Source organism: Egretta garzetta, unplaced genomic scaffold, assembly GCF_000687185.1.
Source record: "Egretta garzetta isolate BGI_Z169 unplaced genomic scaffold, ASM68718v1 scaffold655, whole genome shotgun sequence".
Classification (NCBI taxonomy): domain Eukaryota; kingdom Metazoa; phylum Chordata; class Aves; order Pelecaniformes; family Ardeidae; genus Egretta; species Egretta garzetta.
In genome coordinates this window covers 145,047-157,474 of record NW_009259716.1, presented here as the reverse complement: position 1 = coordinate 157,474, position 12,428 = coordinate 145,047, and positions in this window count along the sequence as shown.

The following is a 12,428-nucleotide window of genomic DNA, read 5'->3' as shown; positions in this document are numbered from 1 at the left end:
AAAGTTAATATCTGCCACACAGATATTAAGCAAGGGAATAAACTACTCTTTGAAATAGTTTTGGTCTTTATGGGACTGTGAATGTCGAATTTACCCTATAATCTGTTATCAGAAAGTATTCATGGAAAAGCTCCAGATATTAAAACAGGCTGAAACCTCCTATATTTTTCATCCCAACTAAGATACTGAAATTTTGGTGTCTCTTTGAAGTCTGAAATGGAAATGAGACAATATGTAGGCAAGTATTGCGTAGTGAATAAGCACACACCGATAAAATAAAGCAACTTCACTACGCAGTCCTTCCATCCTCAAATTTCTGTGAAATAATTCTGTTTATAACTCCAGTTGAAATGCTGTTTAATGAAAATCTCATACGGTTTGGGAACTAAGTTCTGTGGTGTCAATGGGGTTTAGTGGGAAAAGTGTAAGAAATTATCCTGCATGTGAAGTAAACAGAAAAAAGATGCCAAAACAGAACAGGAAGGAAATTCTGAATTACGGCCATCACGGAATCAAGTCTGATACAGAAGTTTTGTGTTACAGTAGATAACAAATATTGCACGGTGTTCTGTAAAACCCCTTGGACAGCCTTCTGTCCGAAACGTGGCAACGTGGGGCTGCTCAGTTTTATGTTCAACTGCCTGTGCCCTCAGGAGCCCCCTCGGAAAGGGAGGTTTTCCAGGGCATAGCACAGCGTAATTACACCTGCGAAGGAAGCCGGGGGGCGTATGCACCAGCTCTGGCTTACCTGGGGCCATCTCATCCTGGGGAAATTCTTGGGGGATTACTAGATTTTGGTGGAATAGGGAGATGAGATTTGTCGTCGTGTCAACCTTGAGTTAAAATATCTGTGAAAAACATCTTTCCCTGTGCAACCTCGCACAACTGTGTAAGAAACAACGAGGAAAGCTGGGAAGCTCAAATGGCTTGTCACCATGGAGGAGTGTTTCAGTCTGTTCTAATCTAACACCTGAATGAGGATGTGAAAGTAAACCGATTTACATTGTCACGTTTTGGGGTGAACCAGCAGATTTTCAATAACACATACTCCTTGTTTCAGTGTCAATGAGGGATTTGCAGAAGGGAATGAGGTTTCTTGCAGTACTCTGTTGTCTGTCTCTGTCTCTTTGGAGTTGACTCCCAGCCCCAACCATATTTATGTGCTGCTCTTTTCCCAAGCCTGCAGTGGTCCTAACCCCCTCGTCTTTAGAACCATTGCTTATGTTTCCTTTATGCTAGAAATGCAGTAAGCAAACTGAAGGCTGAGAGGGGATCCCATCAACACCTACAAATATCTCAAGGGTGGGGGTCATGAGGACAGAGCCAGACTCTTCTCAGTGGTGCCCAGCGACAGGACAAGGGGCAATGGGCACAAACTGAAGCACAAGAGGTTCCAGGTGAACGGGAGGAAGAACTTGTTGACTGTGAGGACGCTGTCCTGTGCCCCCTGCTCTGGGTGAGCCTGCTTGGGCAGGGGGGTGGCACTGGGTGAGCTCCCGAGGGCCCTGCCAACCCCTGCCAGTCTGGGATTCTGTGAAACCATTGCAGCTGGGAGGCCATGGCTACTAACACCATAATGCAGTTGGATGTAGCTGTATTGGTCCGGCAGTGTGAGCCCAAGTACCGTCAGCATTGCCTGCCCAGCGTGCATCCTAATGCATCCCAACACACACTTGCTAATTGGTTTCATAGCTTAGTCACGTACTGCCTATACCAACCATTTTTCTTGCTGCGCTCCAGGCTGTATTCCCTGATTTCACATGTCTTGCTATGTAACCTTGGAAAGGGCACGAACATTGTAAATTTTGAAATTAGATTTGAAATTAGCTTTCTTCGTGGGCTTTTTCCCCCTCACTATAGTCTTGTAAGGGAATCACCTTTAGGCTTTTACTAAAAGAGTTTGGCTTCTAAAGTATTGGGTAATAAATTGTACATTCTAATGTTATTTCTTTACGGTTGCAGCAAAGTTGTTTGTAAATAGAAGAGCAATTTGCTTGTGACCTCTTTAGAGTTAACAGGATGAAGAACTTGACTGGCACACCAGCACACTTTGGTTACCTCATTTCTTAAAAATCCCAATGTTTCATTTGAATAGGGACTTCCAGGAAAGTAAGAGAGGAGGTTGGAGAGTTAGGAATGTTCCCATGGGTTGTGGGAAAATGCAACTGGGGGGGAGTCCTGGGCACTAGGATCTGTTCTCTGGCCTCTTCTGTTGAGTTTTAGATTGTTACACTTGGTCTGAGAGCCGTGTGTCTGATTCTTTCCATGGGCGACTGACATCCAGCGTGTTACCAGCTAAAGCAAGTGAGATTATCTGTTGTTTGGGGATGAGCTTGCTTTTCCGTACACTTGTGAGAGCCTAATGGCTATACTGCATGCTTATGTTTAAAGAGCTACAGGTAGGTGAAGGGAGGTGAAACCCATTCCTGCAAACAGATTTTGTGTCTGAGGAGGAACTTCCAAATGCATTTGAGAGAAATACTGATGGAATAAGAATAAGCTAACTGGTTACTCTTGTGTTTTGGTTCGGCTTTGGTTGGATTTTTTTTAATATTCTCCCCCTTCAATATAAAGCTCTTTATTTATGTAACTAATAAAAAAAAAAAAATCCTGTCTGGGATATTAGTGAAAATAAACCCTTGAAGCAAGTAGTGAAATAATTAGTGAAAATTAATCTCCAAGTAGAACATGTGGAGATTTCATTGCTTGGATGCTCATGGTGAGGTTGGACGAAGTGTTCCCTGACTTCGGTGGATTTGCGCCGTCAACTGGGCTGGAACTGGAGCTCAAATCCTTATCAGCCAGTCAGGATGTGCTGCTCTTGCCTCAGTTAGTGTCAAAAACTCAAAGAAGAGGTCCTGTGTGTACAGAGAAATGAAGGACAGAATATATTAGTTGGTCCTCATATTGTTTTATTAATATTGTAGCTATTAAATTTTTACACAGACAAGATAGTGCTTTATATTTTAGGCAGTTAAGCTTTTTAATTTTAGATTTGGTAGGGAATTTTATTGTGTAATAAAATTCTGTCTAGCTCCATATTTGCTGAGACTTAGGATCCAAACAGAAAAAGGTCATCAAAACTTCAGTAATTCAAGCCTATTGCCATGTGCTTATAACCCCATAACATCTCAGAAAAGAAACTCGTTATTGATTGCGCCTAAGGCTCAGGATAAAGAATGTCTCTATATGGTTAATTGTACCCCATGGTACTGCATCATTTCTGCTGTGGCAAGCTCGATTTAGTTTTGTGAAAGAATTACCTGGTAGGATTTGCAGATGGGTCTAATAGACACCCATTAATTAGGTGACCACAGGAAACGTGGAGCTGTCCGGTTGGGAAAGGGGCCCTTGTAATGAATGATGTTTAGATGTGCCAGTATTAATGGCATCTCAGCATTTGTTGAGATGTACCAGGGAAAGCGAATCAAAGAACTATTTAAATAGATTCAGCTGAACTTGTGTTTTGCATTGCAGATAGGTTAAAAGTGGCTGGTTCAGGATCAGATCCTAACCTGGTCCAAGTCACTGCAACATTAAGCTCCCAGGAAGTTTGAGGCTGAACCTTCCTTATTTTTGGCTAGCCACGTACCAGTAGTAGAATGAAGAATAAAAACTGTGTTTGAAAATAGCAAGGACTTGTCAGCCTGTCCCTTTCTCACCACAACCATAAACTTGTTTTCCCAGTGGTACCCGGTTGCCTGGACGAGCTCAGCCCGTACGCTCCTGTAGAGATGCAGGAGGCACAGCCTTTTGTAGGGGCGTCTAAGCTTCTGCTCTGGCAGCACTTACTTATCACGGGAACTGTTGTTTGAGACCCGTTTTAGCAACAAACCCGTATTTCTACTGCTCCTCCTGCAAAGTGACTTGAAAGCAAATGCAGTGTGTCACACGCCAGAGCTGTGTTAAAGCAGTGCCTCCACTTCTGAAATATATGGCCTTCAAGGAGATGCTAAAAATCTCCTTATTCTTTAGAATAAATCCCCTAAAACCATAGTGTACCAACTGATTGCACCGTCCCTGTGTCGCTTGGTACTTTGCAAACGTGCCATTAATGTGACTTTGCTCTTCTTGACATGTTTCTCTTCTCCTAGCTGCTTCTTGCCTGGGAGTTCTCTTTTTCAGCAGGGCAGAGATTGGTCAGGACTTGGTCTAGTAGTATAAAAACTGTAACCTCAGTTCCTATAGCTGTATTTTTCTCGATGTATGCCTTGCTGTGGCACTGTGGAAATAGAGGGGAGAACAGTTCAAACTTAAAAAGCTCATGCCCCCTAGGATAGTGCTTCTGCAGTAGCTCTTGACCTTCTGTGATTAAAGCTTCTTTTTAAAAATGGGGAACAACAAGAACTACCTTGAGCAATGGACTTCATTGTTATGAAGATTATTTTGTGAGCATAAATAGAAATAGCGAAATGGAAACACAACAAATGTCCGTAGTAGGCATCCAAATTGGCCTTTGGAATAAGCAATCCAATGCACCTCTGTCTCTATAGAACAGAATATGGATAAAGTGGAGCTGTTTAACTTTTCAGATGACTTCTTTCGACTTTATCCTTCTCGGAGCTTGCCAGTGTTCTGTGGAGCTCTGAATTTCTTGGGTGCTTTGTTTTGCTCCAAGTAAGTTATATAGCAAAAAATCTTGCCAAGGAAATAGTTGCAAATGTAGCACATGCTCTTTGATATTACGCCTAGTCTGCTTCAGCATGCTGAATTATTTGTTGGACTCTCAGATTAATTAGTGCCATGTCAAGTTGTTTGGAATAAAAGTAAACTAGGTGGAATTTGCAGAACTTTATCTTTGCTCAGTGGCTGGCTTCCATGGAAAGCCCACGCTACAGCAGAAGATGCTTTTGTGTGTGTTTGTGTGTGTGTGTCAGCATTTGAAGAAAAATAAAGAGTCCATGAAAACAGCCTCAGACTTACAGATTAAAATCAAAAACTAAAGGTCTACTTTTCTGCAAGCGTCAGTTCAAAGCTCCTAGTTCCAATTCATCTGGCATGTGCAGGTGGAAAAGCACTGCTATCACCAGGGTCCAATATTTTTGTCCAGAGGAACACCTATAGCTTGTATATCATTTCACTGAACTGAGTGATTTATGGTCCATGTTGTATTATTTTCCAGGATGATTAAACGATGAGACAAGAACATGAAATAATGAAGAAATTAGGTTGGCAGGGTTTCTATAGCTACCATTCTTATGGCTTAATTGTTTAATGGGAATGCGATGAGGTTTATATATCCTTAATTGGAGGAAACTATAAGCTGGAAACAAAATGTCGCACTTCAGCTGGCTGATTTGTGTTCAGTCCATGCGTACTCAATTTTAGATGAGCTTATTGATTATCTAGTTGAAATACCTACCATGTGGAACACTAATTTTTGTCCAAGAAAAAATTAAAAGAAACTTCAAAAGCTGTAATGAAAGCCTTATGCAGTTATGTACTTATTAAGGCAGTGCATTCATTTTTTAGGTGCACTTTTAGTCTGCTGCTGCACATTTGATCTTTACCATCTTTGACTTGATAAGCTCAGTATTAATTCTTCACTAATTCTGCACTGAAACAGATGTATCCGCACTTGCAGACAATGAAGATAACTTTGTTAGAAAGGAGTTTTCCAACGAAACAAGAATTAAGCAAGTTCTTGTAGATTAGAGGAAAAGAATGGTTTATAACCTGTTTGTAACAACTTTGAATTTGGAGTTTATAGATTAAATGTATTGTTTATTGTTTTAAGTATAGTTGGAAAATATTTTCCTATATGGTCTAAGAGGATGGAAAAATGAAGCGTGAGCATTGCCTAAGTAGTCCCTAAAACAAACTATAAAGCACAGTGATTTGCAGATTATAACGAGAGGGCAAGCACAGGTTCACCTTGTCCTTCCATCACCTAGTGACCAACAGTGTCTGGAGGTGATGGTGGGGTCTCAGGAGTTAGGCGACACGTGCCTGAAACCGATTTGATGTTTCAGTCACCACACTAGGCTGTTCCCAAAGACTACGGCACAACCAGCAGTCGCTGTCCTTTCAGAAGCTAAATCATACAATCACAGAATCACTTTGGTTGGAAAAGCCCTTTAAGATCATCGAGTCCAACCTTTAACCTAACCCTGCCATCCCACCACTAAACCCTGTCCCTAAGCACCTCATCTCTCCTTTTAAATCCCTCCAGGGATGGGGACTCTGCCACCTCCCTGGGCAGGGAGAAATGTGTTTCTGCTTCCTGCGGTACCTCGAGAGTAGTCACCAGTTCTTTGTTCGGCCCATTACAGTGTTTTATCTGCCCGGACAGCATGGATCCATCCATCCATCCATCTGCTCCACGCGCTGTGGAGCGTAGGGCAGAGCAGCTTATCCGTCCCATGCACCATCAATGCAACGAGTGCAAGAGGTGCTGTAGCAACATGCACCAATATAAACAACGGAACACTTTCATAACTGGAAGCTTATAAATGGAATCTTTCATTTCAGTAACTTTTTTTTAGTGTAGCTAAGTGGGTTGGAGCACAGCGGGCTCATTTAAAAGCAGGGAGTTCAAAGCAACTCAGCAACACAAAATGATACTTTAATGCACTTAAAGCCACTTGCACAAGATCTCCCTTTTAGGGGAAAGGAGTCATCAAAATACATTTAAAATTAAACTTACTGGAGTATGGGCATCTTTGAAATGGGAATGCAAATGGATTTTTAGAGAGAATTAAATTAGATACCTATTGATCACTCAGTGTCCCCGTGGCCGAATTGCAGAAGTTCCTGTTGATTCACGGAGGCTGTTTCAGCACCGTGCCCGCTGCACCCCCATGTCTACCTGGGACCTTCGCCACCATTTCTGTCTGATGCCTAAGATCCAACAGGGAATGCATCTGCTTGGGAGAAAGCCTCTGATGCTGCTCTTCACTTAGGTGATATCTTGATCAATGGAAACTGTAAGAACATGGTTGACAGTTGTGTAGGGGTCCTGAACAGTCATAATGTTCTGTGCTACTCAGCTAGGAGTGTAAAATTTTTGTTAAAAAGTCGGTAACAAGGAGTCTGATTAAGAAATTGATGAAGTTTTTATTTAGCAGAATTATGAAACCATTAATAAAGCGCACGATTTACAGAAGCAGGCTTGGGGCACCTTCAACACACACGTCTGACTGAGGGGCAGCCGGTTGTGACCATGCCTCAGGGGACCCAAGGAGGCTTTTTAACGTTTCCATCTTGCTGGGATGCTCTGGGCCAGGCATTTGTTGTTATCACACTTTATCAAATACATGAGTAAGCATTAAAAATACAATTATATTAATAAAACCAATATTTAGCTGTGTCAGGGAGTATTTACAGTTGCAGATCTTTTAACTGAAGCTGTTAAGTAAAATATGTTAAATGGGTGAATAAAAAGGCTTGCTGTTGAAAAAGCAGATCGAATGAGAGGTGACCCATTATATTAAAAAAATATCTGGTTTTGTCAACATAACTTCACAGAATAAATATGCATCGTGCTCGGTGGAACGTCTGAGCTCTGGAAACGTACTCGTGTTCACCCTACACTTCGTGCACTTCTCTCCATTGTACCTCCATTGCTTTGCACGCTCAAGCAGTTTTTATAGTTGGCTGACAAATTTGAATATTTTATTTGAATACGTGTATGTATACTGCCAACCCTGGGCAGAACGGTACCGTGGGGCCAGCATGCATGCTCCTGCCATCGCTGCTAGCTTTGTGAACGTTTCTGAAAGGAGATGAAAATTTTGGATGGTGCTGCAGATATTTACGTCGTCACGCTGTATTCCCATGGTGTCGTGGGACTGCTAACCTGAATATTCCGTGTGATGCAGTATCTTGCTCACTATTGCTTTCCTTCCTACCTCACCCAGTTATTTTAGACCATGCTGTTTAACCAGTCCTTCTCTAGCCAAAACACGACCTGGGGTTCCTCTCCTCTCTCTGACATCTTTCCACGCTTTCTGTTTCAGCGCAGAATTTCAGCTGCGTGCCCAGCCTGGGGAAGAAGCAGGAGGGTGGCAGTCAGAGGAGGCAGACTGTGGTTTACTTCACGTGTGTCCCGATTCTTTTGCAGAACAGCGGCAATGGGTGCCGTTGAGGGAGCTGCGGAGATCTTAATGAAATCCTAGCAATCAAGTGGCGTGTATCGTATATCTTTGTGCAGCCTTGTCTTGAAGGCACTTGCCTTTGCATTAAAGCCTATGTTACGTGGCAATGCACCGAGGTCGGTAACACAGGAATCTTTGTGTAGTCTGGCATTTGACATCTTGAAAAAACCAAAAGCGAGGGAATTATAGGGGAAGAACATTTCTCTCTGGAACAAGCAACCTCCAGGTTGTTTTGGTGGCCTTTCCGCTGGGCTGCTTAGCGGTACGGTGCGGCAGTCGGTATTCCCTCGGTGTGGGTAGCACAGCCGTGAGCACCACGTGCCAACAGACAGCATTTCTGAGTCATGACCCTGCACTACGTTCCAGTCCCTGTTTCATAATTATGTTGGCGTTCCTGTTCACCTTTGTAATGCTGGTCTTTATTTTTAGTTTTTCACGGTATATTTCTCTTCTTTCCAGTAATTTGTGGTTGGTGGTGATTCCCTGATGATCCTTGCTCACAGGCCTCAGTGTCAAGTGAAGCTTCTGGAATCCTGAGATGTTGATTTCCCCCCCCCCCCCCCCCATCAGCTTCAGCTTGGGTGCCCCTATTTTCTCGTGAGCATGCGTGCTTGCTTACCCTGTGCCGACAGACGATGGTTCTGCCTTCTGGCTGCTGATAACAGCCCAGCAGCATCTCTGCTCATCTTATTCCCAACATAAACTGCAATTTCCTCTTCAGAAATATCACTGATTAATTATGGCAGGCTGTTGTATTGGCGTAGAGGCTGAAGATAACGCTTGGATTGGGGTGGCAGGGTTCTGGAAGCCCGTAACTGTTAAGGGACTCACAAGCGTCTGAGGCCGCTGTCTTGAAGCATTTCTCTTGTGTTCGTGCCTGCATTGCACAGCTACAGATCTAGGAAATAGAAAAGAAACTTAAACTCGTGCACCGGCAAGTTTGTCCATGTCTCATCATGGAGGAGACGTCTCCAGTAGTATCAAATAATACCTTTTCCAGTGACTGCCTTCCGCAAATCCTTTTTATATATTCCTTCAGTCTTTGTATATTGGACATTTTAATGTTGCTCACTGTAGCTTATAGCAAATATTTGCGTGCTCCAGAATGAATTCTGCCTCGCAACCGAGAGCTGGATTACCAGCTTGTTCTCGGCTTCAACTTTCATTGAATTGGTGGTGTGCCAAAACGGTCTGATACGGGATTTGCACGTAATGGGTAAAGCACTTGCTAAAAGCACAGAAAAATTTGGACTACACTTGGCAAAACCCGAGAGATAGAACATAGTTGGGTGTCTTGTATCATATTCACTCAGGGCACTTGTTCTCATAGTTTACATATAATCCCTGCTGGTTTAGAGATTCTACGGGATGTCCACAAATGTACTGCAGGTGGAACCTGAATGACTGATGACTGTGGCTGTTGATGGAATTCAGGCTATGTGTAGTGTACAGAAAGAAACCTTAAATGAATGGGTATGTCTAATAACATTCAGAAAGGCTTTGATTAAACCCAACAGGCTGCTTCTGTACTAGGCATAACGTAACTACAGCAAGAATAATTTAAGTATAGCAAAGCCATGTTAAAACAATTATAACTCAGCTTTATCCCACAGGAAAAAAGAAATCAATGACGCAGTTCCCATCTGAGTTGCTTTTTTGTATTTAGTCAAAAGTTGATTATATATCTGATTGAACCAAAGATACGCATTTCCTTGGTTTCCGTAATTCTAAATATTGTGTTTATTTTCTTTCTACCCCATTAAAGTTCTAATAGGAAACTGCCCTGAAAGTAAATGTACGTCCAGTGCAGTAGGTGGTGGCACTAAATTTAGGATATTTCCCCCAGATTTATAGGTTGATATCTTCACATTGGGTCATTATATGCATTTTGAAACCTTTCAGCTATCCAAAAGATCTGTTTTCTAACTTGCCGCCGGTATGTGCAAATTCATTAGTGTGGAAGATGCCAAGTTTTCAATATACTGTGCTCTTCGGACTGATGACCCTGTAGTCATAATATGTGCGCAAAAGACAAACGCTCTTGCCCTGTAATGTACTATCAAAAGCCAGAGGGAAAATGGTATGTTTTATTAGAGAAATATAAATTCTAGCTGGGCGGGTTGTCTGTGGCTTGACTCTTTCCTGGGAGCCCTTAGAAATGGTTCCCGACACAAACTGGGCTCTGAGCAGGTATCTGCTCTTGCCCGTTTCTCCATCCACCCTCGGATGTGCAGCAGTTCCAGTAATTGAGTTGCGATTGCTTATACAAGCAAGGCGTAGTTCGTTCGGGTTCCGCTGCTGCCTTTGGGTGAAGATGCTTAGTTCTTGTATCAAAGCGGTACTCTTATAATAATGGCAGTTTTCCAGGAAAGAACAAAATTAAGGAAAGCATAAATCCATCTGACCCACTGACGCATGGCCACGTTGACAGAGAATATTTCAAGAGGCGTATCAACTATGTTATTACCCGTGGGAGTAGCGCTTTTGCGGCAGATGGGATCCCATCATAACCCTTCCTTAATTTTTGACATGTATCCAAGCCATTTTCAGTAAGCGTTGTGATGTTAAAGAAAGTAGGAAGCAATTAAACAGCTTCTCTTTTCCCTTCCAGCTTACGCTGCGGTGTTTTATTTCTCAGGTGGTCCTTTGCTTTAGAGAAATACCATCGACTCGCTGCCTCGCTAACTGGCCGCCTCTTATGATGTGTTGTACTGGAAATAGCCAACCTCTGGTTTCCATAGTCTGTATTCTCTTGGTGACGTGATGGTAGGAGACCTGAGGGGGAAAAAAAGGTTTAAAAAAACAAAACAAAACCACCAGGAAAAACCCCAAGGTTCCTAACAGCAGCCATCTCTGTAGATTTCTTTGTGCATATCTTGGTTTTGTTTTTTTTTTTTGTTGCAAATACTGGAGTAATAGTAATGGAAAGTCTCCTGATTCTGCCACAAAGAATAACCCTTTGGAATACAAGTTTGTATACGAGTCAGTAAATTACAGTGCACTTCCATCGCTGCCCGTATTAACGGGCCTGGCTGCCGCTCTGCGACACGGTCTCGTAAGCCGCGACCTCGCTGCTTCGCAACGCGTTTCCCTGCTGAAGAAGTGAAATAACCTGGCTGGCTTCATTTCAGCCGGACTTGCTAAAGCACTCTTGTTCCTGAGGATCATAACGATGGGGGGGCTCAGTTAGTAAGCAATAAATTCCAGAGTGGAAAACCTGCTGGAGGTGCTTTGGTTCTGTTCAAGTGCTGAGTTCCAGAAAGATGCAAGAAGAACTCCAGCAGAGGCACCTGAGTAGTATGTGATTTGGCTTTCAATATCAAAATCATCAAGCCTTCCAGTCCCTAAATAAGATTGGTTTCAAAATCAGGACCTTGCCTAATTCACAGAAGTAAATGTAGGAGCTAAGCTGTAATTGCATCTGAGCATCCCACAGCCAGAAAAAGATTTTTAAAAAGTGATTTGTATGAGAAGCTTATTAAAGGGGAGCCCAAGCAGTTGATGTGATTGTGACTAATGCAGAATAAACGAGCGAAGGTGCTGGTGAAAGTGCCACCGTGCCTGAGCGAGGAGGGAAAGAACCTTTCCCTGATTCATGTGCAACTGATTCTCTGTGCGTGCTTTGTTATTCACAGCTGGCTGAAAAATAAGGAATTTGAAATAAACTCGATGCAGTTTTGATGCTGCTAGCATATGATACCTTTTTAGACAGCAGGGAGGGGAAAGCTGGGGTGTACTTTTCCAGTTCCGTATGCCGTGACTCCTGCCGGCGGTCAGGAGCTGGCTCCTTGCTCCTGCCTGGGGGCAGGGGAAGGGCCAGCACTTGCTTTATAGCCAAGCCAGTGCACATCTGGATTGGGACTGATTCCAGAGCCGGAGCTGGATCATACACCAGGGAAACGCCCCGGAAACGCCGGAGGGTGCGATGGTTGGAGTCGGGTATTGCTGGGCAAGGCTCCGCTGCCGGGGAGGGCGCAAGGACGTGTGCTCGGAGGGGAGGAGCTGTACCTGATCTGTGGAGATGGCATCTGGGATGGGGCTGCCGTCGGTAGCTGCACCAGCAACGACTGTGCTGAGCACCAGTGTCCTGGTTTCGGCTGGGATAGAGTTAATTTTCTTCACAGTAGCTAGCATAGTGCTGTGGTTTGGATTTAGTACCAGAAGAATGTTGATAACACACGGATGTTTTCAGCTGTTGCCAAGAAGTGCTCAGACTACTCAAGGACTTTTTGAGCTGCTTCTGCTCGGCCAGGGGCATAACAAGCTGGGAGTACGGCACAGCTAACCCAAACTGACCAAAGGGCTATTCCAGACCATGGAATGTCATGCTTG